We start from the raw sequence: 25261 nt of genomic DNA, 5'->3' as shown, positions 1-25261 counted from the left end.
CTTGGGATGGTCAGTGTTATTATAGAGCAGTAGTCTCTTACCTTGGGGTGGTCAGTGTTATTATAGAGCAGTAGTCTCTTACCTTGGGGTGATCAGTGTTATTATATCAGTAGTCTCTCACCTTGGGGTGGTCAGTGTTATTAGAGCAGTAGTCTCTTACCTTGGGGTGGTCAGTGTTATATTAGAGCATTAGTCTCTTACTTTGGGGTGGTCAGTGTTATTATAGAGCAGTAGTCTCTTACCTTGGGGTGGTCAGTGTTATTATAGAGCAGTAGTCCCTTACCTTGGGTGATCAGTGTTATTATAGAGCAGTAGTCTCTTACCTTGGGGTGATCAGTGTTATTATAGAGCAGTAGTCTCTTACCTTGGGGTGGTCAGTGTTATTATAGAGCAGTAGTCTCTTACCTTGGGTTGGTCAGTGTTATTATAGAGCAGTAGTCTCTTACCTTGGGGTGGTCAATGTTATTATAGAGCAGTAGTCTCTTACCTTGGGGTGGTCAGTGTTATTATAGAGCGGTAGTCTCTTACCTTGGGGTGGTCAGTGTTATTATAGAGCAGTAGTCTCTCACCTTGGGGTGGTCAGTGTTGTTAGAGCAGTAGTGTCTTACCTTGGGGTGGTCAGTGGGGTGCCGTCCACCCATTTCCAGGTCCCCTCAGTAACAGAGATATTATAGAGCAGTAGTCTGTCACCCTGGGGTGGTCAGTGTTATTATAGAGCATTAGTCTCTTACCTTGGGGTGGTCAGTGTTATTATAGAGCAGTAGTCTCTTACCTTGGGGTGGTCAGTGTTATTATAGAGCAGTAGTCTCTCACCTTGGGGTGGTCAGTTTTATTATAGAGCAGTAGTGTCTTACCTTGGGGTGGTCAGTGTTATTATAGAGCAGTAGTCTCTCACCTTGGGGTGGTCAGTGTTATTATAGAGCAGTAGTCTCTCACCTTGGGGTGGTCAGTGTTATTAGAGCAGTAGTCTCTTACCTTGGGGTGGTCAGTGTTATTATAGAGCAGTAGTCTCTTACCTTGGGGTGATCAGTGTTATTATAGAGCAGTAGTCTCTTACCTTGGGGTGGTCAGTGTTATTAGAGCAGTAGTCTCTTACCTTGGGGTGGTCAGTGTTATTAGAGCAGTAGTCTCTTACCTTGGGGTGGTCAGTGTTATTAGAGCAGTAGTGTCTTACCTTGGGATGGTCAGTGTTATTATATCAGTAGTCTCTCACCTTGGGGTGGTCAGTGTTATTATAGAGCAGTAGTCTCTTACCTTGGGGTGGTCAGTGTTATTATAGAGCAGTATTCTCTTACTTTGTGGTGGTCAGTGTTATTATAGAGCACTATTCTCTTACTTTGGGGTGGTCAGTGATATTACAGCAATAGTGTCTTACCTTCGGGTGGTCAGTGCTATTTTAGAGCAGTAGTCTCTTACCTTGGGGTGGTCAGTGGGGTGCCGTCCACCCACTTCCAGGTCCCCTCAGTAACAGAGTCAGTCAGACCAATCCAGGCTCTCTTATTGAGGCCACAGATAAACTTCTGTTGGTGAGAAAGATACTGATATTGTCAACTACTATAGACTACATGTGTTAAATACTGGAAGATACATTACTGACAAAGATATGTTTGATTCTCTCTCACCTGTTCCATATCACTGTTTATGATAACCATGTCTGCTCCTCTCTCCAGACAGTCCTCTCTGCTCTCTTCCCAGGGTTTTTTCACAGTAGACAGGAAGTACCAACTGGATTCAAACTTCTGCCAGCCTTCAGGACACGTTTGTTCTACAAGACAGAAACATGAATTCTCATCTTATTATTCTGCACCTATTATTGAACAATATAAACACAAGTTTACAGCATATTAGATATGTGATATTATGATCATTTATTAGGTGAACTCACTCAGAATAGAGAACTTTGACATGAGATCATTGTTCTCCCTATATTGCTGGTGTATGTCTTTAGTCAGGGTTTTGAAACTGGTCTGTAGCTGGTCTCTCTCTTCAGTCAGGGTGTTGTAACTGGTCTGTAGCTGGTCTCTCTCTTCAGTCAGGGTGTTGTAACTGGTCTGTAGCTGGTCTCTCTCTTTAGTCAGGGTGTTGTAACTGGTCTGTAGCTGGTCTCTCTCTTCATTCAGAGTGTTGTTACTGGTCTGTAGCTGGTCTCCCTCTTCACTCAGGGTGTTGTAACTGGTCTGTAGCAGGTATTTTGATGCAGTTACGTTGCCTCTGTTATCTGGAAAGGATTGAAGCATATAGCTACTGATTAATTCACTCACGAAACAGTAATTCAAGAAATCTAATTGCATATTCTCATAATGACTGAGATGATTGGCATGCAGTGTGGACATTTCCCCACTAAAACGTGAAGAATCTTCTTTCAATATTGACATTGATGTTTGCCAATTTTGAAATGAGTTATGCCTAACTTGGTGTCGGAAGGTCTTGAAAAAAATCACCCATCTTAAATGTGACATAACGAACTATGTTGAATATGATATAAACATAGAAAGGGTGACATGCTGTGCTGAAGGATGGACGCTCTAAAGTTAAGTCATTTTAGTCACATTACACCTAATCTTGTTCCCAGACACTTCCGCCCAAATGCTCAGAAGGTCTGGTGGACCAATGCATCAAACTTGGCCTTCATTAGTTAGGTTAGGTTTAAAAGCACATTTTAAGAAGAGAAATTAGGGCTTAGCCATAATCTGACTTTGTGGCTGTGTTAACTAGTGACGACCAGGGGGAATGTTTTTGCTAGCAAAGGACATGGCCTAATGGCAAATATTTTACTCAGTAAGGTCACTTACATATAATTCTATGGTCACTCCCACTAAGGCCAACTTTGAATGGTTGATATCCCAGGCTTATACTAAGCATTTTACAGCCTTATTCTAAAATGTATTAAATTGTTTTCTCCCCTCATCAATCTACACACAATACCCCATAATGATAAAGCAAAAACAGTTTTGTAGACATTTTTGCAACTTTATTGAAAACAAAAAACAGATATCACATACACATAATTATTCTGACCGTTTACTCAGCACTTTGTTGAAGCACCTTTGGCAGCTATTACAGACTTGAGATTTGTTGGGTATGATTATACAAGCTTGGCACACCTGTATTTGGAGAGTTTCTCCCATTTTTCTCTGCAGATCCTCTCAACCTCTGTCAGGTTGGATGGGGAGCATCGATGCACAGCTATTTTTAAGTCTCTCCAGAGGTGTTTGATCGGGTTCAAGTCAGAGCTTTGGCTGGGCCTCTAAAGGACATTCAGAGACTTGTCCCGAAGCCACTCCTGCGTTGTCTGTCAATTGCCTTTTACTGAGGAGTGGCTTCCGTCTGGCCACACCACCATAAAGGCCTGATTGGTGGAGTGCTGCAGAGATTGTTGTCCTTCTGGAAGGTTCTCCCATCTCCACAGAGGAACTCTCCCTGACCAAGGCCCTTCTCCCCCTATTGCTCAGTTTGGCCAGGCGGCCAGCTCTAGGAAGTGTCTTTAAGAATGATGGAGGCTACAGTGCTCTTGGGGACCATCAATGCTGCAGAAATTCCTTGGTACCCTTCCCCAGAGTTGTGCCCCGACACAATCCTGTCTCGGAGCTCTATGGACAACTCCTTCGACCTCATGGCTTGGTTTTTGCTTTAACATGCACTGTCAACTGTGGGACCTTATAAAGACAGGTGCATGCATTTCCAAATCAAGTCCAAACAATTGAATTTCCACAGGTGGACTCCAATAAAGTTGTAGAAACATCTCAAGGATGATCAACGGAAACAGGATACACCTGAGCTCAATTTTGAGTCTAATAGCAAAGGGTCTGAATACTTATGTAAATAAGGTATCTTTTTTTTATATACATTTGGAAAATATTCTACTAACCTGTTTTCACTTTGTCATTATGCGGTATTGTGTGTAGATTGATTTAATATTTTTTTCCCCTCATCAATTTTAGAAAAAGGCTGTAACTTAACAAAATGTGGAAAAAGTGAAGGTGTCTGAATACTTCCCGAATGCACTGTAGACATGGTTTGTGTACTCAAGTCGAGCTGATGCAGTTTTTTTAGTTTTTGTTGTCACATTTTTGGCAGTGCTTGACTTTGACTGAAATAGTTTCCAGTACGAGGTCCCAAATGACACCGTATTCCCAATATAGTGCACTGTCAAAAGTACTGTGATAGTGGGGTATCAGCTGGGACAAAGCCTCACTCACAGAAAGCCAGTCTCAGGGAGATGTTGAGAATGACTTGTAGAACACACAGCACTCCAAAACACACAGCAGCCAGCCTGTAGAGTCTTCCATCTGCAGAGGAACACACACACACACACACACACACACACACACACACACACACACACACACACACACACACACACACACACACACACACACACACACACACACACACACACACACACACACACACACACACACACGCACACACACACACACACACACACACACACACACAATCCAATGTTATGATGAAAACAGAACTAACATCATCTTACATCACTAAAGACTTTGATTAGAATTCTGAGAACCAAACATTTCCATTGCTTCATTGAGTTACGGTTGGAAGCAACAGTTTTCTAAAGCTTGTGGTTATCTCAAATCTGATAAACAGGAAGCTACTGTATGAAGAAATTACCAAAATTACACAATATAGATGAAGCATGATTTAAAAGGTTATCTGTGATTGCTATAGCATGATTTAAGGTTGCAATCACGAATGCTATATCATTATTCTTTACTTTAAATTCATTATATTTCACCATTGATTCTTGAATAATGTAACTTATACTGTAAATGCCTCATGAGCTTAACTTTCTAACCCCATCAGGACTCAAAATATCAGCTTGTTCTACCATGGAACTGTTAACAAACACTGTGTAGCCTCAGATGGGTAAAACTATTATTTTGATCCCATGGATGGTCAGTCCTTGCAAACATAGCTCTGTCTATGAATTACATACAGTACCAGTCATACATAGCTCTGTCTATGAATTACATAGAGTACCAGTCATACATAGCTCTGTCTATGAATGACATAGAGTACCAGTCATACATAGCTCTGTCTATGAATTACATACAGTACCAGTCATACATAGCTCTGTCTATGAATTACATACAGTACCAGTCATACATAGCCCTGTCTATGAATTACATACAGTACCAGTCATACATAGCTCTGTCTATGAATTTGAGAGTGGTTACATTTCTGCAGCGTACATTTTTCTGAGAGTGGTTACGTCTCTCTGAGCGGAAAAAACGGACAGGTCACCAGGTGCACAGAGCCTGTTTCAGGTTACCAGCCCCTCAGCTGTTTACCAAAAACAGTGGTGGGGTGTCCACTGTGTTGTTGTTATAAAGATTATTTCAATTGATCTTATTAAATAGTTCTACATAGTTCCAATATTGAATTGATGCATTTTAGTGTACGTGACCCCAGCAGGTTGCAAACCTCAGGCTCTGTACCAACTGAACCACACAGAAGACAGAACAATAAAAAACGTACAAGTGTTTTTCTATGATGTGCTATTAGTGTGCCAGCATACGTGTGTGCGTTCGGTTTGTGCGTTCATACCTGTCTGCATCTGCCTGTGTGAGAGAGGAAGATCATTCTTTGTACCCAAGAGATGGGTCTCAGTCTTCACGCTCCTCGTTGCTCTGTTATGGTTTTCTTCATTAACTTTGTTTAATTCAATCATCTGTTTGTTGACGTAGTTGGCCATCTTTACTAACTGTACGAAATATCAATGATTACCCCAATCAATTAATCAGCTAATTCAGTCTCTGACCTTTTATTGTAGTATATATGATTTTTACTTATAGTATTAACTAACGATTACCTTTCTAACTGACTCCTAATGGTAATATCTACTGTATGATTACCTTTCTAACTGACTCCTAATGGCAATATCTACTGTATGATTCTATCTTCAGTGACTAGTAGTTGAGTAGTTGCTCTGATATGGGTTTCCATTGGTGTCTGATGTCTGTCTGTGGTCCACTGCAATTGAAAGAACGTTTTAAGTATCCAATCACTTTCAAGCATGACGTCATATTTCGCAATAACTATATGTGACATTGTTCATAAGGAAGTGACATTATGGCTCGCACTCCGTGACTCACATTCAATCAGGAAACTGGTAGAACATTGTTCCTTTATTTATTAATCTGTGCCTTTGTTCTTCTTATAAAAGTTATTTATGATAAAAATTGATAATGAAAAAAGAAATAAAATTAGCAGAAGCATGGGTAAAAGAGGGAGAGAGATATTTGTGTACAGCCTACAAGAAATGCTACATAATGAACTGTACATCTTAATATTGACAATAGGTATTGAGTGATACAACAAGAGTTAGACTGATTTAGACCTTTCTTTAGTCTGTGCAATGTAACACTCCTGTAACAATTTTTTCAGTTTTCTATTGGTCTCTCTCGTTTTGCAGCTGGTCTCTCTCCCTCTGTAACTGGTTTCAGTTCATCCAGCACTGGTATCTGTCTGTACACAGGTTAATGATACCACAACTGGTATCTGGCTGGTCTCTGTCTTGCTCCAGACCAGTGGTGTATTAACAGGCCTCTAAATGTTCTCTCTTTAGATCGGGCTGAAAAACAAAAGTTCCTGTGATGTGTTTCAAATGACACTGTGTTCCTTATATGGTGAGTTGCTTTTGACCAAAGCACGATGTGCCCTGGTCAAAAGTAGTGCCCTTTAAAGAGGATTGGATGCCGTTTTGGACACAGCAGGTGTGGTGTTGTCAATCTTTTTTTGTGTGACAACAATATATTTGCTGGTCCCGCAAGCTACATAAAGTCTGTAAGTCTGAATTGTGATCCTTGCTTTGTAAGTACAGAACTATAGTGTGATAATAAAATACATATCTGAGAGAGAATAAAGTAGACGGCATCGGTCAAAATCGTGATTTATGACCCATTGTATGGCTGGGGCATACATGCCCAAATAAGGGCATCCGGTCAGGACATCCTGGCGGGAAGGTGTCACGTGGTTAGGGTCATATAGTTGCATCCTGTTCTGTCACGTGTTAGAGTGTGTATTTTATATCTATATTGCATCTATTCCTTTGAAATTGTCATGATGATTGATGTGTAGGGACCTTGTTGAACTGGGGGGTTGTGTTTGAACATTTCAAAGAGGATGGCCCCACACCCCACCTATTTTATTGCTCTTAGGGTTGTTGTCTATAAAGTAGGAATGTCCCGGGGGTGGGGGATTGTGTTGGAGGCAGACGACTTATAAGACACATGCGGCCTCAGAACACTAAACAAGATTTTTTAAATAAACATGGATTTTGGTAAAGCAGTGATGACCGTAACAACGGAAGGAGGACCGTGGCTGAAACATAGAGAGAAGGCCCAGTATAAAGCAGCAATATACGATGCGCCATGTGTGTATAGAACCCAAATACCGCCCGCAACTGCACTGAAAGATCAAATGATGATGTCTAATGGACAGCACTGGGGGTATCAGTTGGATTACCCGGCCCATAGAGTGAAACTCTATACCGTAGCCGAAGGTGGAGAATATACAGACCAGACTTTAGGAGTGGACTATAGGGCTGAAGACTGGTCAGTTTTTCGCAAGGTTTTGTGTCCCGAACTGAGAGTTATTACCAAGGGGTATAGCTTGTTCACGGGCTACGAGACCCGTTGGGAAGGTACCCCAGACTCCTCAGGAAGAGTATTTCACAGGGTGAAAATACAGAGAAAGAATGGACTTCCTTGTGGATGCATGTTCTATATCAGCAATGAGGAAACCCGCAACCAAAACATTCGTGATGGTGGCCTGACTGGGGATTTCAGGTTGCGCATGCTTATTCCTTTTAAAAGTTGGGATCTAATGGAATTGAGCATGTTAGAGTTGTTGGACGTTCTTTTTGTACAGAGCCAACAGTGGCAGAGCATTTTTTGGGCTAAGGAAGTGCATAATATATACGAATCCTGAGGATTATGATTCAAAGGAATCCCAAGAAGGGTCATCCTCAGAAGGGTCAGCCCCCGAAGAAAACTAAGTACACGGCTGTGTTAACCACGCCCTGACCCTAAGGACTGTATGCCTAGCAGCCAACCATTCTACTCCCCCCAGCCAAGACCCCCGACACCCCCTACATGTACACAGCCTGAGGATGTGTTTGATGGGGGGGTCAGTACTATTTTTGTGGACACCATCAAGGCCTCTGTAGCCACACTTTTAAACGTGGTGATTGGAGAGTATATATGTGAAAAATGCATCGGTTGTGAGATCAATCACCCCAGCCAGCGCCGGCATCTGTGTTTATACGAGCCCCCAAGATACTACTTCTTCAACCACTTTGAGGAGCTGGTGAAAAGACTGTGGTCCTGCAGGTTTATACCTGCGCTGGTCAGAGCCCTGGAGTCTATGGGTCTTGTGCTGTCTATTCCCAGAGTTTACCGGGGTAACCGAGGCTTTCCTACATGAACTGAAGGAGGCGATCTACATCCACGAGAAACTCAAAGAAATCCGACACACCCTGGTGGACGACAACAAATACCGGGAAGCTGTGGTGGATGATGTGATGACTTTCTGGCTCAACAAAAGCCAAGAGACCGAGTGACAATACCTATTTGTTATTTAGATGTAAAGCAATGGGGAACTATATACATACGTTGTTAGAGAGAATAAATACATTTTTTCTTTTGAGAGAACTTACAAATGTGATGCATCAAATTATTGAAAATAAAGTGAACAATGTATCGTTCTACACAACCCATAATACATGGGCTAATGTAGAGCGTGTGCTAAAAATGGAGCAAATCATGAATCATGTACGACATACGGGCGAGAGTATGCAATGGACACAACTGGTCTCCCGTCTTGTGGATGATTCTGAAGAACTAGAAACAACCTTGTCTAAGATTTTATTTTATTTGTTTGAAACACCGTTTAATTGTAACATGTATCATATTTGTTGTTTATATACTTATATAGCGGATGTGTGTGTTTTAAAAATTCAGCGACACAAGCCTGTAAATCTAAACCAAATATACAGGGTGTTGCATATTTGGATCGTTGAGAAAACGGGGACAAGTATCCTGCAACGAATTCTGAAATGCCTGTATACGTAATACTTGATGTTTGCAAAAATAAAAATACAAAATGAAAATGAAATGAAATGTTGTCGTTATTTGAAAGTGGCTCATTAACGTTATTGCACCTCAGAGAGGCAGGAAGGATGGCGGAGCAGATGTTGAAAAACATGTATTACACCCCCTCAAACCCTGGGTCTTATGGGGGTAAGGAGCGTTTACAGAGAGCTATAGCCAAAGAAACAGGTAGCCGGTTAGGTGGTGCTCAAGTGGATGAGTGGTTAGCCGAGCAGGATGCTTATACAATTTCCAAGAAATATAGTTTTTTCTACTCATCCATTGTCCCAGTTTCAGGTGGATCTATGTGACATGCAGGCCCTTGCAGAAAAAAATGATGGGAATCGATACATGCTAACGGTTATAGATATTTTCTCTAAAATGGCATTTGTAAGGGTCTTAAAAAATAAGAGCGGGGCAGAGGTGACCAGGGCCTTTGACTCTATCTTGAAGGAATGAGGAGTCCCCAAGAAAGTGCAGACTGATGGCGGGAAAGAATAATGCTTTTCAGAAACTCATGAAGAAGCACAATATAGTACATTTTGCCACAGGCTCAGATTTGAAAGCTTCAGTTGTTGAACGCTTTAACAGAACTCTGAAGGAGCGGATGTGGAGATATTTTACAGCTCACAACACGCATAGATATATCGATATAGTTCAACATTTAGTAAAGGGTTACAACTACAGCTACCATAAGAGTATAAGGATGAAGCCCGCAGAGGTCTCTTCTGAAAACTCTTTTCAAGTCTTTAAAAATCTGTATGGATTGTTCCCCCTTCGCCGTAAGAAAAAAATTGATTTTAAATTCATAGTGGGGGACTTGGTACGTATATCCAAGTTGAGGGGTGTTTTCGACAAAAAATATGAGCAAGGTTACAGCGCTGAGGTGTTCACCGTTACCGAATGTCTACGTCGCAGACCCCCTGTCTACAAGTTAAAAGATTATGACGGGGAGCTAATAGAGGGATCGTTTTATGAGAAGGAACTACAGAAGGTACAGATGGGTAAAGACAAAGTCTTTCACGTGGAGGAGATTCTAGATCATAAGAGAGAGAAGGGTAAAAAATGGGTGTTGGCCGTTGGAAAAACTGGCCCCAAAAGTTCAACAGTTGGGTTTTAGAGCACAATGTGGTGGAGGCATCGGGGGTTAACTTAAACCCTCATGCATGATAAATACAACATCATTCGCGTGTCCTTAATAATTATTTTTTATTAAAAAAGTGTCTAGCTCCGGCAGTTCGTCTGGGTCACACACAGGCTTTGATGAAAGGAAATGCCCTTTACCCTCTCCAAAGAATTACCATGAAAACCTTTAGCATACCTGTGGGCAGTAGAATCTGCAGTCAAAAAAAACTTTTTCTAGGCCCTTTACCCCGCTACGTGGTTATAGGTTTGGTTGATCACACCTCTAATACGGGCAGCTTACATAAAAACCCATTTCATTTTTAACACTTCAATGCAGAGTATGTAGCTCTCTGTCAGGACGGACGTCAGGTCCCTGCTAAGGCTTTCCAACTGCAATTTAATAACAACATATCTGTGCGAGAATTTTACAATCTATTCCTGGCTACCGGGAGACATCTAAAAGATCTCTCTTTACCTATTGACAGAAATGATTTTGCAGAGGGTTACACATTGTATGCTTTCAATTTATCCCCTGATGATGACACCTCAGGAAATCTGTCTGTGGTGTCCCAAGGTAACCTCAGGCTGGAAATGCGTTTCCGTACACCTTTAGCCTGTACAGTTAGCATGATTGTTTATGCGTGCTCTGATTCAATCTTGGAAGTGAATGCCCGAAGACAGGTCTTAGTGGATTATTATTAAGAATCGTTGAGCAAAGACATGAATACCCAAGAGTTGGAAGGGCTCATGACCCGCTTGATTGGAAAACAATTTTATGGAGTGTGGGCTTGTGATGAACTACCTATTGAGAAATGGCCTGAGCGGCCGGCCATGTTTATTGTCAATACCCATCCTCAACACATGCCCGGTTAACATTGGCTAGCTGTGACCTTAGAAGATGAAGGAGGAAGAAAAATCTCAACTTTTTTTGATTCCTACGGCTTTCCCCCCGTTTTTTTGCATTTTCCCAAATCTATTAAAGATTCTAGATTTTTTTCAAAGATCTACTACAGCATCAAACAAGTGCAAGATAACCTTTCCACTACATGTGGTCAACACTGTGTATTCTATCTATGTCAAAGAGCCCGTGGAGTTTATTTTTGAAGATGTTATGTCTCTTTATAATGATGATTTAAGAAGTAATGATAAAGTTGTAGCTTGTTTTATTAGAAAATATCAAAAGTGTTCAAATATGTGTCCTTTAAGACCGTGTAATCAAGGCGTATGCAAATGTCAAATGTTTCAAAAATGCCACAAATGTTAAATTGCTTAATTTTCTAATAAACTTTATTGAATTTAATCATAGTCGTTCAAAAGTCATTCAAAAGTCATTCAAAAGTCATTCAAAATTCATTCAAAAGTCATTCAAAAGTCTAACCACCCCGAGAGATTGGGATTAGGAAAAGGTCCGGAGGCGTTCAGGGGGTTAAATGAGTCATCATCATCCCCTTCATAGGGGGGAGGGGTTGTTGGGACATCTTTAGGGGTGCTGTAGCTCGGTGAAGGGTTTTGTTTTAAAGCTTGAATCTTTTGACGAAGCTTATGGTTAGGTACCCCCGAGAGGGGAATGTTGAGGATTGACAGGGCCTTAAGAAACTGAGGCCACCCTGGTGGTCTTCTGTCATCAGCAACCTTGTGGGCTGTCGTGGTACTTTTAAGCAAGTCAAACATATGTGAACCCTTGACAACAGAGCCCTGAAGGATAAACTCTCCTTTGTCATTCCAAGTAGCGGTCCCCTTTGAGTCTTTTAGCTTGTTCATAATGTTTCTAGCATTTTTCCTGTTACGTGCCAGAACATGTGTCAACATGTCATGCATAACATTATCTTCAACAGGCATTGGATCTTCAGCCGGTAAGATCGCAGGTACAGGCATTACAGGGGCATGGCTCTCTCTAGGCGCGTCATCTTTTAAAGGTTCAGGTAGGGAAAGCGTTAAATGGTTGGTATCTCTCTCACCTTGTTTTACCAAGGCCAAATACCTTTGCAAGAGGTTTGTGTATTTTTGGACCTTATCAAAGGGGTTCAATCCTTTTCGGTTCAAAATATCCTTCATGGCCGTATCCAAATCATTTTCCGCTGTTTGTCTGATATTTTCAGGACCCTGCATTTGTTTTTTAAGTCTATCCAACTCTTATTGAGGCACCAAGTACATTTTATTTGCCATCACACTCTGTGTTCAACCCCCACGTCTGGCAGCAATAAGGCTGGTGATGAAGGTCACAGCTATAGTTAGCAACGGCAGAAGAAAACCCCCAGACTGTTATAGGCTATTTATTTTCTTTCAAAGACTGGCTCTTTTATTGGCAAAGAGTTTGATCGTGGTCTTTTGTCTCTTTAATTGATTTAATTGGGTCAGGGTGAGTGGAATGCGCCCTTTGAGAAGATTCAAAGCAATCTCACATAGGGATAATATGAGATCTGAAGAACCGTGATCCAAGATGGCCTTCCGTTCTTTAGCTGTAGCCCCAACTAGGCTTCTCAAGAGGGGCAGGTTTCTTTTTAAACGCAGAGACATAGCGGTTACTTTTTAGGAATGTACACCGTCGGCTACTCCCACGGGAACAGGCCTGTTTGGAGCCTCAGGTGTTCTGGAGTATTTGCTTTTAAATCCACGATTAAATAAGAAAATGGCGCTTTGGTAGCGTCCTCATAGCTCTCCATGAAGTAGGATTTCCTTCCCGGGTACATCTGCTGAGCTAGAGTGTTAGTTTATAGTTTGTCTCTAGCGTTTTTGAACAAAACCATGTAATTGGCGTTCAAACTAATGGTACGGCTGTTTTTACCTTGGTGAAACACATTCTGCACCAAGTAAAGCACAGACAGGTTTCTATGATGAGTATATTGGGTAAAAGCTCGTGCAATTTCAGGATGTTCGCTACCTGCAAATAGCATATCATCCAAAACCAGCAGATTGTTTTTATGAGGAGGTAAAAGTTCATCATCAGACAGGGATTCAGGTATTCCTTCAACAATTTTCTTCAACAATTCATCATACATAGGTTGATAACACGAATAACACCACACAATATTGCCAGGCTTCTGAGATAACACATGTTCAGAATTCTCTAAAATACTTTTTACAAAACAAGTTCTACCACTGTTGGAGGGGCCTGCGATTAAGGCCAAAAATGGTAGTTGCAACCGGGGGTCAAAACCTTCTACAGCAGCCATTATATCTTAAGCTTTAAGACACACTGGGGCTTGTAGCATAAGTTCGTAGCCAAAGGGCAATGTGGTCTCGTTAGGTAAAAGTAGTCTCTTGTCATAGACTACCCTGAATCTTTTAGTAAGTGGGGCATTCCTGAGATGGAAGCCCTTTTTATCCCTAACAATTTTTTTGTAGGAGCTCAAAATCTCCAAGTCACTATTCCGATCGTTTATGAACCCCTCGACCAAGCGTGTGATTGATTCCAAGTTTAACCTCTTGGGGCTAGGTGGGACGCTAGCGTGCCACCCGTGGTGCACTCCATTTAGATGACTCCAAAATGGCGGCTATCTGTATTGCGTAGTGTATTTTTCTGAGCACAGTACTCAGATTATTGCAAAGTGTGCTTTCCCAGTAAAGTTATTTTGAAATCTGTCAATACGGTTGCATTCAGGAGATGTTAATCTATAATTCTTTGAATAACAGTTTAATATTTTATCAACGTTTATGACGAGTATTTTTGTAGATTGTTGAATTGGTGTCGGTAGTTGTCAGGCGAGGGGATAGCTATAGATGCTGTAGGTAGAAAGTGTGTACGTTAGGTTTTCATGCATGCCGATGCAATAGTTGTACAACTCCAGGGGTCAATGCCTGCATCTTTGATTACCTCTGCTCTGAATCTGAGGCACCCCTTGCGAAGAATAACTACGTCGTTGTCACAGTATGACTCCATCTCTTTGTGGAAATCAAAAGTTCTGTGACATACTGTCTCGTACCATGTCATGAATCTCTCTCGCTCTTTGGGAGACATTTGATCACAACCGTACATTTTGGGTCTCGGAAAAGATCCAATATAATGTAGATTCTCCTCAGATGTAAAAAAATGGGGAAACCAACCTTTCACAGAGTTCTCAAAACCCAAGGCCTCAGGCATTTGAGCCAATCTCATGGGTAAGAAGCTTAAACTGTCAATGTATCTCTGGTTGAAAGCGGGGTCTACAAAACACAAGATTTTACTACCTTGAGCTATGACACTGGGTGCAACGCCTTGCTGTATCAGAGGGTTCAAAAGAAGGTATGAATCATATGCTCTAGAATTGTGCGCTATAAACGTGAAGTTTCTGTACTGGGGTTTTCTGAAGTGTTTTAGAAAGAGGAGTGCACAATTGGGTCCCTCTGCTGACCACTTATGCCCCTTGAAAGTCATGGTAGATACAAAAATAGGCAAATGAACCCCTGATTGTTGATTAGTCTCAAAATCATAAAAAACGTATTTCTCTGAATGTTCATCTTCCGCCAAGGGTTGAATATAACACTCGTGTGGCACTTCTTGAACCACTTCAGAGCCTCTGCTTTTCAAAGGCCCTTTACAGATTGGGCAATGTATGATTCCACACACATGAGGTTTAGGGCTGTCTATTTTAAGGTTGTAATTGCATTGACATTTTGGACATTTCTTGTTAATGTCACAACTGCTTACAGATTTACAGGCCTTGGGGTGCCATTTTTCAATTTTGTGTTTTTCGTAACAGTAGGCCGAACCGCATGTCCTGTGACAATCCTCACAGGGTGTCAGGTTTAACCTCTATGGGACCCCTTCCCGTTCTCATCCCGTTAACGGGATTGCTTGACAAGATAGCATGGCGCGAAATTCAAAACAGCAAAAATCTAATAATTTCAATTTCTCAAACAATCAACTATTTTACACCATTTGAAAGATAAACATCCCCTTAATCCAACCACATTGTCCGATTTCAAAGAGGCTTTACGGCGAAATCATACAGTTAGATTATGTTAGGACAGTACATAGACAAAAAATTACACACAGCCATTTTCAATGCAAGGACAGGCGTCACCAAAAGCAGAAAACCAGCTAAAATTATGCACTAACCTTTGACAATCTTCATCAGATGACACTCCTAGGACATTAAGTTAGACAATACATGCATTTTTTGTTCTATCAAGTTGATATTTACATCATAAACAGCATTTTACAGTGGCGCGTGACGTTCAGAAAATGTATTTCCCCCAAAACTGCCGGTGAATCAGCCCAACAATCTACAAAAATACTTGTCATAAACGTTGATAAAATATTAAACTGTTATTCAAAGAATTATAGATTAACATCTCCTGAATGCAACCGCATTGACAGATTTCAAAATAACTTTACTGGGAAAGCACACTTTGCAATAATCTGAGTACTGCGCTCAGAAAAATACATCAGGCAATTACAGATAGCCGCCATTTTGGAGTCATCTAAATGCATAAATAGTATTATAAATATTCATTTACCTTTAATAATCTTCATCAGAAGGCACTTCCAGGAATCCCAGGTCCACAATAAATGTTGTTTTGTTCGATAAAGTTCATAATATATGTCCAAATAACTCCATGTTGTTTGCGCGTTCAGTAAGCTACTCAAAATGTAGGACTCACGAGGAAAATGTCACTACGAAAAGTCAAAAAAAGTTATATTTACGTTCGTTCAAACATGTCAAACGTTGAATAGCATCAATCTTTAGGGCCTTTTTCAATCAGAACTTCAGTAATATTCCAACTGCACGATTCCAGTGTCTTGAAAAACGTTTTGGAACACAGCTAACTCTCGCATGAGTGCATACAAATGAACTGATGCCCTTCCCTGGGTCACCAACTTCCAACTTCCTTTGTTGGCTCTCTGTTCACCATAGAAGCCTCAAACAACTTTCCAAAGACTGTTGACATCTAGTGGAAGCCTTAGGAAGTGCAAAATGAACCCTAACTCACTGTGTGTTCGATAGGCCGGGACTTGAAAAAACTACAGTAACCAGATTTTCATTTCCTGGTTGTATTTTTCTCAGGTTTTTTCCTGCCATATGAATTCTGTTATACTCACAGACACCATTCAAACAGTTTTAGAAACTTCAGAGTGTTTTCTATCCAAATCTAATAATAATATGCATATTCTAGTTTCTGGGCCAGAGTAGTAACCTGTTGAAATTGGGTACGTTTTTTATCCGGCTGTGAAAATACTGCCCCCTAGCCCCAACAGGTTTTAAGGGCTGCATCGGACAATTTTCATCATGATGTAAGCCAGCCGGACTTCTCGTCATGAACGAGGGGAAAAAATATATTTCCGTTCGTTCAAACATGTCAAACGTTGTATAGCATAAATCATTAGGGCCTTTTTTAACCAGAACATGAATAATATTCAAGGTGGACGAATGCATTCTCTTTTATAACGTATTGGAACGAGGGTACCGAACATGAACTCGTGCGCCAGGTGTCTAATGGGCCATCATCGTTCCATGGCTCTTGTTCGGTCAGATCTCCCTCCAGAAGACTCAAAACACTTTGTAAAGGCTGGTGACATCTAGTGGAAGCAATAGGAAGTGCCAAAATATTCCTCAGCCCCTCTGTTTTTCAATGGCATAGGTTTAAAGGTAATACAACACATCAGGTATCCACTTCCTGTCAGAAAATGTCTCAGGGTTTTGCCTGCCAAATGAGTTCTGTTATACTCACAAACACCATTCAAACAGTTTTAGAAACTTTAGGGTGTTTTCTATCCATATATAATAAGTATATGCATATTCTAGTTACTGGGTAGGATTAGTAACCAGATTAAATCGGGTACATTTTTTTATCCAGCCGTGCAAATACTGCCCCCTAGCCCTAACAGGTTAAAACGTTGAAATCATCCGGTTTCGTTGTTTTATTGGGAATGTCCGACGTGCCGAAATCCTCCGCGTGCTCTCGGGGTGTATGGTCTTCTGGGCCGTTATACGCTGGGGAAGAGTCTGAAAGAAAATAATATATACAAAAAAATAGATTGTTAAACATGTAATATATTAGGTTAAAATGTCAAATACATTTCAGATATAATACTATATATTAACAATACATAATTAAATTACCTCGGCTTTTTTGACCCGGGCTGTTCTGACGAATCGCGGAAACCTTGGGGTCTAGACTTTTTTCACCAGGCCTTCCAGATTCTGCAGGGCATGTCTCATTGGAGTCTGAAAAAACATTATTTGTCATTGTTTTAACATATTCAATCATAAAAATGTATAAATTATAATAAAATATGTATTACTAGTAACATATATATTGGCTTCATACCTTGTCCATATAGCGCCGTTTCTTGAATCAGTAACTTTTCGGGCCAGGGTGATTCTGCGCAATGCACTTGCGCACAAGGGGTAAAGCCGTTCGAACAGAACGGGAGAATAGCATCTGTTTCATCTGCTCCTCCGAAGTTGTTCAGAGTCCCTAATGCATCATGTACCCCTGTTTGTTGGCTGTCCGCTGTAAACACAAAAATAGCTTTTAAAATAGGGTGCCCACTTTTTGTTTTTTAATGTATAAATATTATTATGGATTTTATTTTTGCACTTATGTCGAAAATAGTGTGATGGTGAAGAGATACGTAAAGGACCGGGCGCAGTTTGCTTCTGAGAATCCCCGTCTAACGCTGTCGGTTCCCAATCAATTATGCCCAGGTAGCCTCTGGGTATCATACATACGTTAAACAAATATTATACGAAATATATATATATATTAGGTATTTATACGAAATATATACATTTTAACTTATAAGAATACGTGCATTTGACATATTACCTCAAAATCATTGTCCATCCTTTTTAGAATATCGATATCAAATTTTTAATATCCATACAATTCCCTGAAAATACCTCTCCAAATCTAATATATTATTTTCACTAACTCACCTTCAGAAAGCTCCATTAGGACGGATTCATCGATTATCTTTTAGCTGTTCTGGGCGGATAACTCTTCTGGCTGTTGGCCTGGAGTCTTGAGTTGCGCTTTAGCCTTTCGTACAGACTGGCTAGTATCTGTTTCCCTAGCCGCGCTCCAACTTCGTGTCTCTAACGAGAAATATTCTGCTATGAGCTTACAGAGCTGGGGGGTGCCGTTTTTTCAGGTGACATCCTGTATGCCTAAAAGGGTCATACAGTACCCCCGAATGTCTAGAGACCGAAAAAACACAGGCGAGTGTCTCGACATATTCGGTCTGCCGATATTGTATTTATGCTTCATAGCACAGCTTGGGGGGCGCTGATTAGAAAATAACATATGTTTTAAAACCGTAGGAGGTTGTCTAGACCTGAAATATTCAGCCTGGGATTTTTTAAAAACTTTTTAGCCCCACATCCTTGGGGGTGAGATAAATACGCATTTGAAAGGCTTGTGTGGTAATAAAATCGAAAGTGCCCAAGCCCAATTGAAGAGACGCACACAATCCTAAACAACAGCCCTAGCCTTTTGGTTTCAAAAGCCACCCATGCAGAGACACACACCCCCACCACCTATTTGTTTTGAAACACACACACACACACACACACACACACACACACACACACACACACACACACACACACACACACACACACACACACACACACACACACACACACACACACACACACACACACACACACACACATACACTCCCGCGCACGCACACACCCCCCGCGCACGCACACGTCTTTCAGGAAGCCATTTTTCTCCGGGCCAGGCATGGGGATAGCTCGAAAATGCAGAGTCCTTCGTTAAAGGTGAGATACAGCTTTAAAACCATTTATTTAATTCATAATATTTAGTACATACCTTTTTAAACATGCAATAATCACTTACATTTTTTTACTGTGCAATATTGAAACATGCATTCATGTTTTTTATGTATACACAACGTTTGAAGAAATGACAGATTCCCGTTCATTAAGGGGTAGCATTAATACCATGTATTTAATTCATAATATTTAGTACAGACCTTTGAATAATTAATACAAAACATTATTATTTTTTATTTTAACTTTCTTACAGATAACAGGCCCGGTTATAGGGTTGTCACTGACCCCACCCACTGTCTGTTTCCAATACCCCAGCATCAAGACTCCGCAAGTTTTCACACCAGGGATAGATCAAACGTCTTGCATGTAGACTCTGTGTATGTCTTAAGGATAGAAGCGACGTAATTGTTCACGATTTTGGAAAAGACTGTCCAGCTTATTCATCAGGGTTATGTACATAGGGTAATCCCTCAATTTAAAGCTAAACACAGGCATAAAAAAGTTTACATCCTTGCAGGCTTTGGAAAATACATATGAACTGACAGACTTCGTTGCATTTGTACTATCATATTGTTCACATAATAAAATTGTCACTTTGGAGTCGGGGCTATAAGCCATTGAAGAGATTCTTATGGCGTTCAAATCATCGCGCCCACCCACAAGCTCTTCCAATGCATAGCCTGGCATGTTTGTACCATTCAGGGCCTGTTCAATTTGACAGAGTGCTAGCCGTATCTTAAGCCATTCTCATACGCAGTGCAGGAGAAAAACTCCCGGGTTTTGCTTGATAAAGGGGGTTGGGGCCGCTGTCTGTGAAAATCTTCACAGTTGAATACTCAGGTTCGAATATGTAAGTCATATGGCCATCACTGGTATCCAAAAATGCTTTAAAACACATCTGGGGCCTCACCCAAAAGATCCTCGATGCTTTTATCCTTGGGTTCGCGACAAGAGGGGCGTAGTACCCCAAGAATTGGCCTAGGAGACATAATTTTCTGTTTAATGTTCAGGGTTTTATTTTTAAAATCTTGTTTAGTGTTCTGTGTCCGCATGTGTCTTATAAGTCGTCTGCCTCCAACACAATCCCCCACCCCCCGGACATTCCTACTTTATAGACAACAACCCTAAGAGCGATAAAGAAGGTGGGGTGTGGGGCCATCCTCTTTGAAATGTTCAAACAAAACCCCCCAGTTCAACGAGGTCCCTACACATCAATCATCATGACAACTTCAAAGGAATAGATGCAATATAGATATAAAATAACATACACTCTAACACGTGACAGAACAGGATGCAACTATATGACCCTAACCACGTGACACCTTCCCGCCAGGATGTCCTGACCGGATGCCCTTATTTGGGCATGTACGCCCCAGCCGGGCATAGGGTCATAAATCACGATTTTGATCGATGCCGTCTACTATATTCTCTCTCTTATCTGTCCTATGGGCCCTGGTCAAAATGGATTAGTGTCACAAATGGCACCCTATGCCCTATTTAGTGCACTACTTTTGATCTGTGCGCTAATAGGGTGTCATTTGGGACAAAGCCTCACTCACAGAAGCCAGCCTCAGGGAGATGTTGAGAGGGACTTGTAGAACACACAGCACTCCTAAACACACAGCAGCTAGCCTGTAGAGTCTTGTTCTTCCATCTGCAGAGGAACACACACACACACACACATCATCCTAAATCACAAATGATTATGATTAGAATTCTGAGAGCCAAACATTTCCTTTGCACCAATGGTTTTCCTAAAATTGAGGGTAGGCAACAACATTTTGCTCAAGCTTGCAGTCATCTCAACTATGATAAACAGGAAGCTACTGTATGAAGAAATGACCAAAATGATATAATATAGCTGAACCATGATCTAAAGGTGCAATCTATGATTGCTATGTCACAATTTTTTACTTTTAAATTAATGATTTTTCCCCACTGATTCTTGAAGAACATAACTTATACTATAAAAGCAAGTTAGCCATATCAGCTATGTATTTTAAAAAGGCTGTTGATAGCCAGGTGTAGCGGTGGTAAGGTGGTGGGACTGCTGTTGCGACTCTGCTGTTGGAATAGCTTTATGTAGGCCCTAACAGTTTGTGGGCACCGTTTGCCACCATTTTTGTGCAATTCATGTATTGCTTAGTGTTGTGTTGTGTAAAATTGGGGGGAGTTTGCCCCACCATTTACATGCTAAAATTGTTGTTACTTAATGTACTTAAGCATCAAAGGTAAATGTAATTGCTAAAATATACTTTACGTCTTCGGGATCAGTGTCCCATCCACGGGACAGTTGAGCTAACATTGACTAATGCGATTAGCATGAGGTTGTAAATAACAAGAACATTTCACAGGACATAGACATATCTGATATTGGCAGAAAGCTTAAATTCTGCACTGTCCAATTTACAGTAGCTATTACAGTGAAATAATACAATGTTATTGTTTGAGGAGAGTGCACAATTTTGAACATGAAAAGTTATTAATAAAAAAAATTAGGCACATTTAATTTTACTGAGGAGTGGAATCCGTCTGGCCACTCTACCGTAAAGGTCTGCTTGGTGGAGTGCTGCATAGATGGTTGTCCTCCTGGAAGGGTCTCCCATCTCCATAGAGGAACTATAGAGCTCTGTCAGAGTGACCAATGGGTTTTTGGTCACCTCCCTGACCAAGGCCCTTTTATTATTTATTTTTTATTTCACCTTCATTTAACCAGGTAGGCTAGTTGAGAACACGTTCTCATTTAGAACTGCGACCTGGCCAAGATAAAGCAAAGCAGTGCAACAGAAACAACAACACAGAGTTACATGGAATAAACAAGCGTACAGTCAACACAATAGAAGAAAAATAAAGTCTATATACAGTGTGTGCAAATGGCATGAGGAGGTATGGCAATAAATAGGCCATAGTAGCAAAGTAATTACAATTTAGCAGATTAACACTGGAGTGATAGATGAGCAGATGATGATGAGCAGATGATGGTGTGTAAGTAGTGATACTGGTGTGCAAAAGAGCAGCAAAGTAAATAAAAACAATATGGGGATGAGGTAGGTGGATTGGGTGGGCTATTTACAGATGGACTATGTACAGCTGCAGCGATCGGTTAGCTGCTCAGATAGCTGATGTTTAAAGTTAGTGAGGGAAATGTAAGTCTCCAGCTTCAGCGATTTTTGCAATTCGTTCCAGTCATTGGCAGCAGAGAACTGGAAGGAAAGGCGGCCAAAGGAGGTGTTGGCTTTGGGGATGACCAGTGAGATATACCTGCTGGAGCGTGTGCTACGGGTTGGTGTTGTTATCGTGACCAGTGAGCAGAGATAAGGCGGAGCTTCACCTAGCAAAGACTTGTAGATGACCTGGAGCCAGTGGGTCTGCCGACGAAGATGTAGCGAGTGCCAGCCGACTAGAGCATACAGGTCGCAGTGGTAGGTGGTATAAGGCGCTTTGGTAACAAAACGGATGGCACTGTGATAGACTGCATCCAATTTGCTGAGTAGAGTATTGGAAGCTATTTTGTAGATGACATCGCCGAAGTCGAGGATCAGTAGGATAGTACGTTTTACTAGGGTAAGTTTGGCGGCGTGAGTGAATAAGGCTTTGTTGCGAAATAGAACGCCGATTCTAAATTAGATGTTTTATTTTTTTATTTCAACTTTATTTAACCAGGTAGGCTAGTTGAGAACAAGTTCTCATTTGCAACTGCGACCTGGCCAAGATATAGCATAGCAGTTAGACACATACAACACAGAGTTACACATGGAGTGAACAAAACATACAGTCAATAATACAGTAGAAAAAAAGAAAACAAAAAGTCTATATACAGTGAGTGCAAATTAGGTAAAATAAGGGAATTAAGGCAATAAATAGGCCATGGTGGCGAAGTAATTACAGTATGGCAATTAAACACTGGAATGGTAGATGTGCAAAAGATGGATATGCAAGTAGAGATACTGGGGTGCAAAAGGAGCAGAATAAATAAATACAGTATGGGGATGAGGTAGATAGATGGGCTGTATACAGATGGGCTATGTATAGGTGCAGTGATCTGTGAGCTGCTCTGACAGCTGGTGCTTAAAGCTTGTGAGGGAGATGGGAATCTCCAGCTTCAGAGATTTTTGCAGTTCATTCCAGTCATTGGCAGCAGATAACTGGAAGGAAAGGCGACCAAAGGAGGAATTGGCTTTTGGGGTGACCAGTGAGATAATACCTGCTGGAGCGCGTGCTACGAGTGGGTGCTGCTATGGTGACCAGCGAGCTGAGATAAGGCGGGGCTTTACCTAGCAGAGACTTGTAGATAACCTGTAGCCAGTGGGTTTGGCGACGAGTATGAAGTGAGGGCCAGCCAACGAGAGCGTATAGGTCGCAGTGGTGGGTAGTGTATGGGGCTTTGGTGACAAAACGGATGGCACTGTGATAGACTGCATCCAGTTTGTTGAGTAGAGTGTTGGAGGCTATTTTATAGATGACATTGCCGAAGTCGAGGATCGGTAGGATGGTCAGTTTTATGAGGGTATACCAAGAGAGACTGAGAGAGAGAACTATTTCTCACAGATCCAGTAACTGTTAAATGAACACCGATAGTTATGCCATGTTCCTTGGCCTAATGATGTGTGAGTTAACAACACACAGTTCTCTACTCCACCACCATTAGGCTGCACCCTCCCCCAATAGCTGCAGTAGAAACAACAGAGTTAGACTGACCACTCTCTCGGAACCCAGAGTATGAACAACACAGAGTTAGACTGACCACTCTCTTGAATCAAAATAAAATAAAATTTTATTTGTCACATACACATGGTTAGCAGATTTAACCTCTATGGGCTAGGTGGGACTGTATTGTATTGTCCTTAACCTCTCTGGGCCAGTGGGACGCTTGCGTCCCACCTACTCAACAGCCAGTGTAATCCCGTGGCGCGTTATTCAAATACCTCAAAAATGCAAAAACTTCAATTTTTCAAACATATGACTATTTTACACCATTTTAAAGACAAGACTCTCGTTAATCTAACCACACTGTCCGATTTCAAAAAGGCTTTACAACGAAAGCAAAACATTAGATTATGTCAGCAGAGTACCCAGCCAGAAATAATCAGACACCCATTTTTCAAGCTAGCATATAATGTCACATAAACCCAAACCACAGCTAAATGTAGCACTAACCTTTGATGATCTTCATCAGATGACAACCCTCGGACATTATGTTTTACAATACATGCATGTTTTGTTCAAAGAAGTTCATATTTATATCAAAAACCAGCTTTTTTACATTAGCATGTGACTAGCATGTGACTAGCATTCCCACCGAACACTGCCGGTGAATTTACTAAATTACTCACGATAAACGTTCACAAAAAGCATAACAATTGTTTTAAGAATTATAGATACAGAACTCCTCTATGCACTCGATATGTCCGATTTTAAAATAGCTTTTCGGTGAAAGCACATTTTGCAATATTCTCAGTAGATAGCCCGGCATCACAGGGCTAGCTATTTAGACACCCAGCAAGTTTAGCACTCACCAAAGTCAGATTTACTATAAGAAAAATGTTATTACCTTTGCTGTCTTCGTCAGAATGCACTCCCAGGACTTCTACTTCAATAACAAATGTTGGTTTGGTCCCAAATAATCCATTGTTATATCCAAATAGAGGCGTTTTGTTCGTGGTTTAAGACACTATCCGGAAGGGTAAATAAGGGTGACGAGCATGGCGCAATTCGTGACAAAACATTTCTAAATATTCCATTACCGTACTTCGAAGCATGTCAACCGCTGTTTAAAATCAATTTTTATGCAATTTTTCTCCTAAAAAAGCGATAATATTCTGACCGGGAATCTGCGTTTAGGGAAACAGACAAAGAAAATAAAGCATGGGGTCGACTCGGGCACGCGCCTAAGCCCATAGTACTCTGATCGGCCACTTGCCAAATGCGATAATGTGTTTCAGCCAGAGGCTGCCTCGATATCGTTCAGCTTTTTCCCAGGCTCTGAGAGCCTATGGGAGCCGAAGGAAGTGTCACGTTTTGTTGCTTAACAAACGGGGCATTGTTCTACGCCAGAAGGATAGATCCTGACTGTATTGCCGCTCGAGTAAATCCATCATTCGTTTGTGTAGCAAGACATTTCTGGATTTTAGAGCCCTGGAAAAGGCATTGATAAACCCAGCTTGGTCTATTTTAGGTTTGGGTGTTTCTACATAAGAATTGGAGGAATCAAGAAGGTTGGCCGCATCGCAGAGGAGCAAGTCGTCTACTTCTGGAATGTCATTTAACCTGTTGGGTCTAGGGGGCAGCTTT

General features: G+C 41.2%; 1 long non-coding RNA gene across 1 annotated transcript; it reads right to left on the bottom strand.

The window, feature by feature from the left end:
* Window positions 1-1628: 1628 nt before the first annotated feature.
* LOC123744214 (uncharacterized) lies at window positions 1629-5978 on the bottom strand. The gene is made up of 4 exons (XR_014393033.1): window positions 5575-5978; window positions 4200-4289; window positions 1886-2218; window positions 1629-1765 (listed from the first exon to the last, which is right to left on the bottom strand). It is a non-coding gene; the product is annotated as an uncharacterized LOC123744214 (long non-coding RNA).
* Window positions 5979-25261: the final 19283 nt, after the last annotated feature.

The sequence above is a fragment of the Salmo salar genome, chromosome 08 (assembly GCF_965601325.2).
Source record: "Salmo salar chromosome 08, fSalSal1, whole genome shotgun sequence".
Classification (NCBI taxonomy): Eukaryota; Metazoa; Chordata; class Actinopteri; order Salmoniformes; family Salmonidae; genus Salmo; species Salmo salar.
Note: the sequence above shows the minus strand (reverse complement) of the source record. Positions and strands in the feature narration are given on the sequence as shown.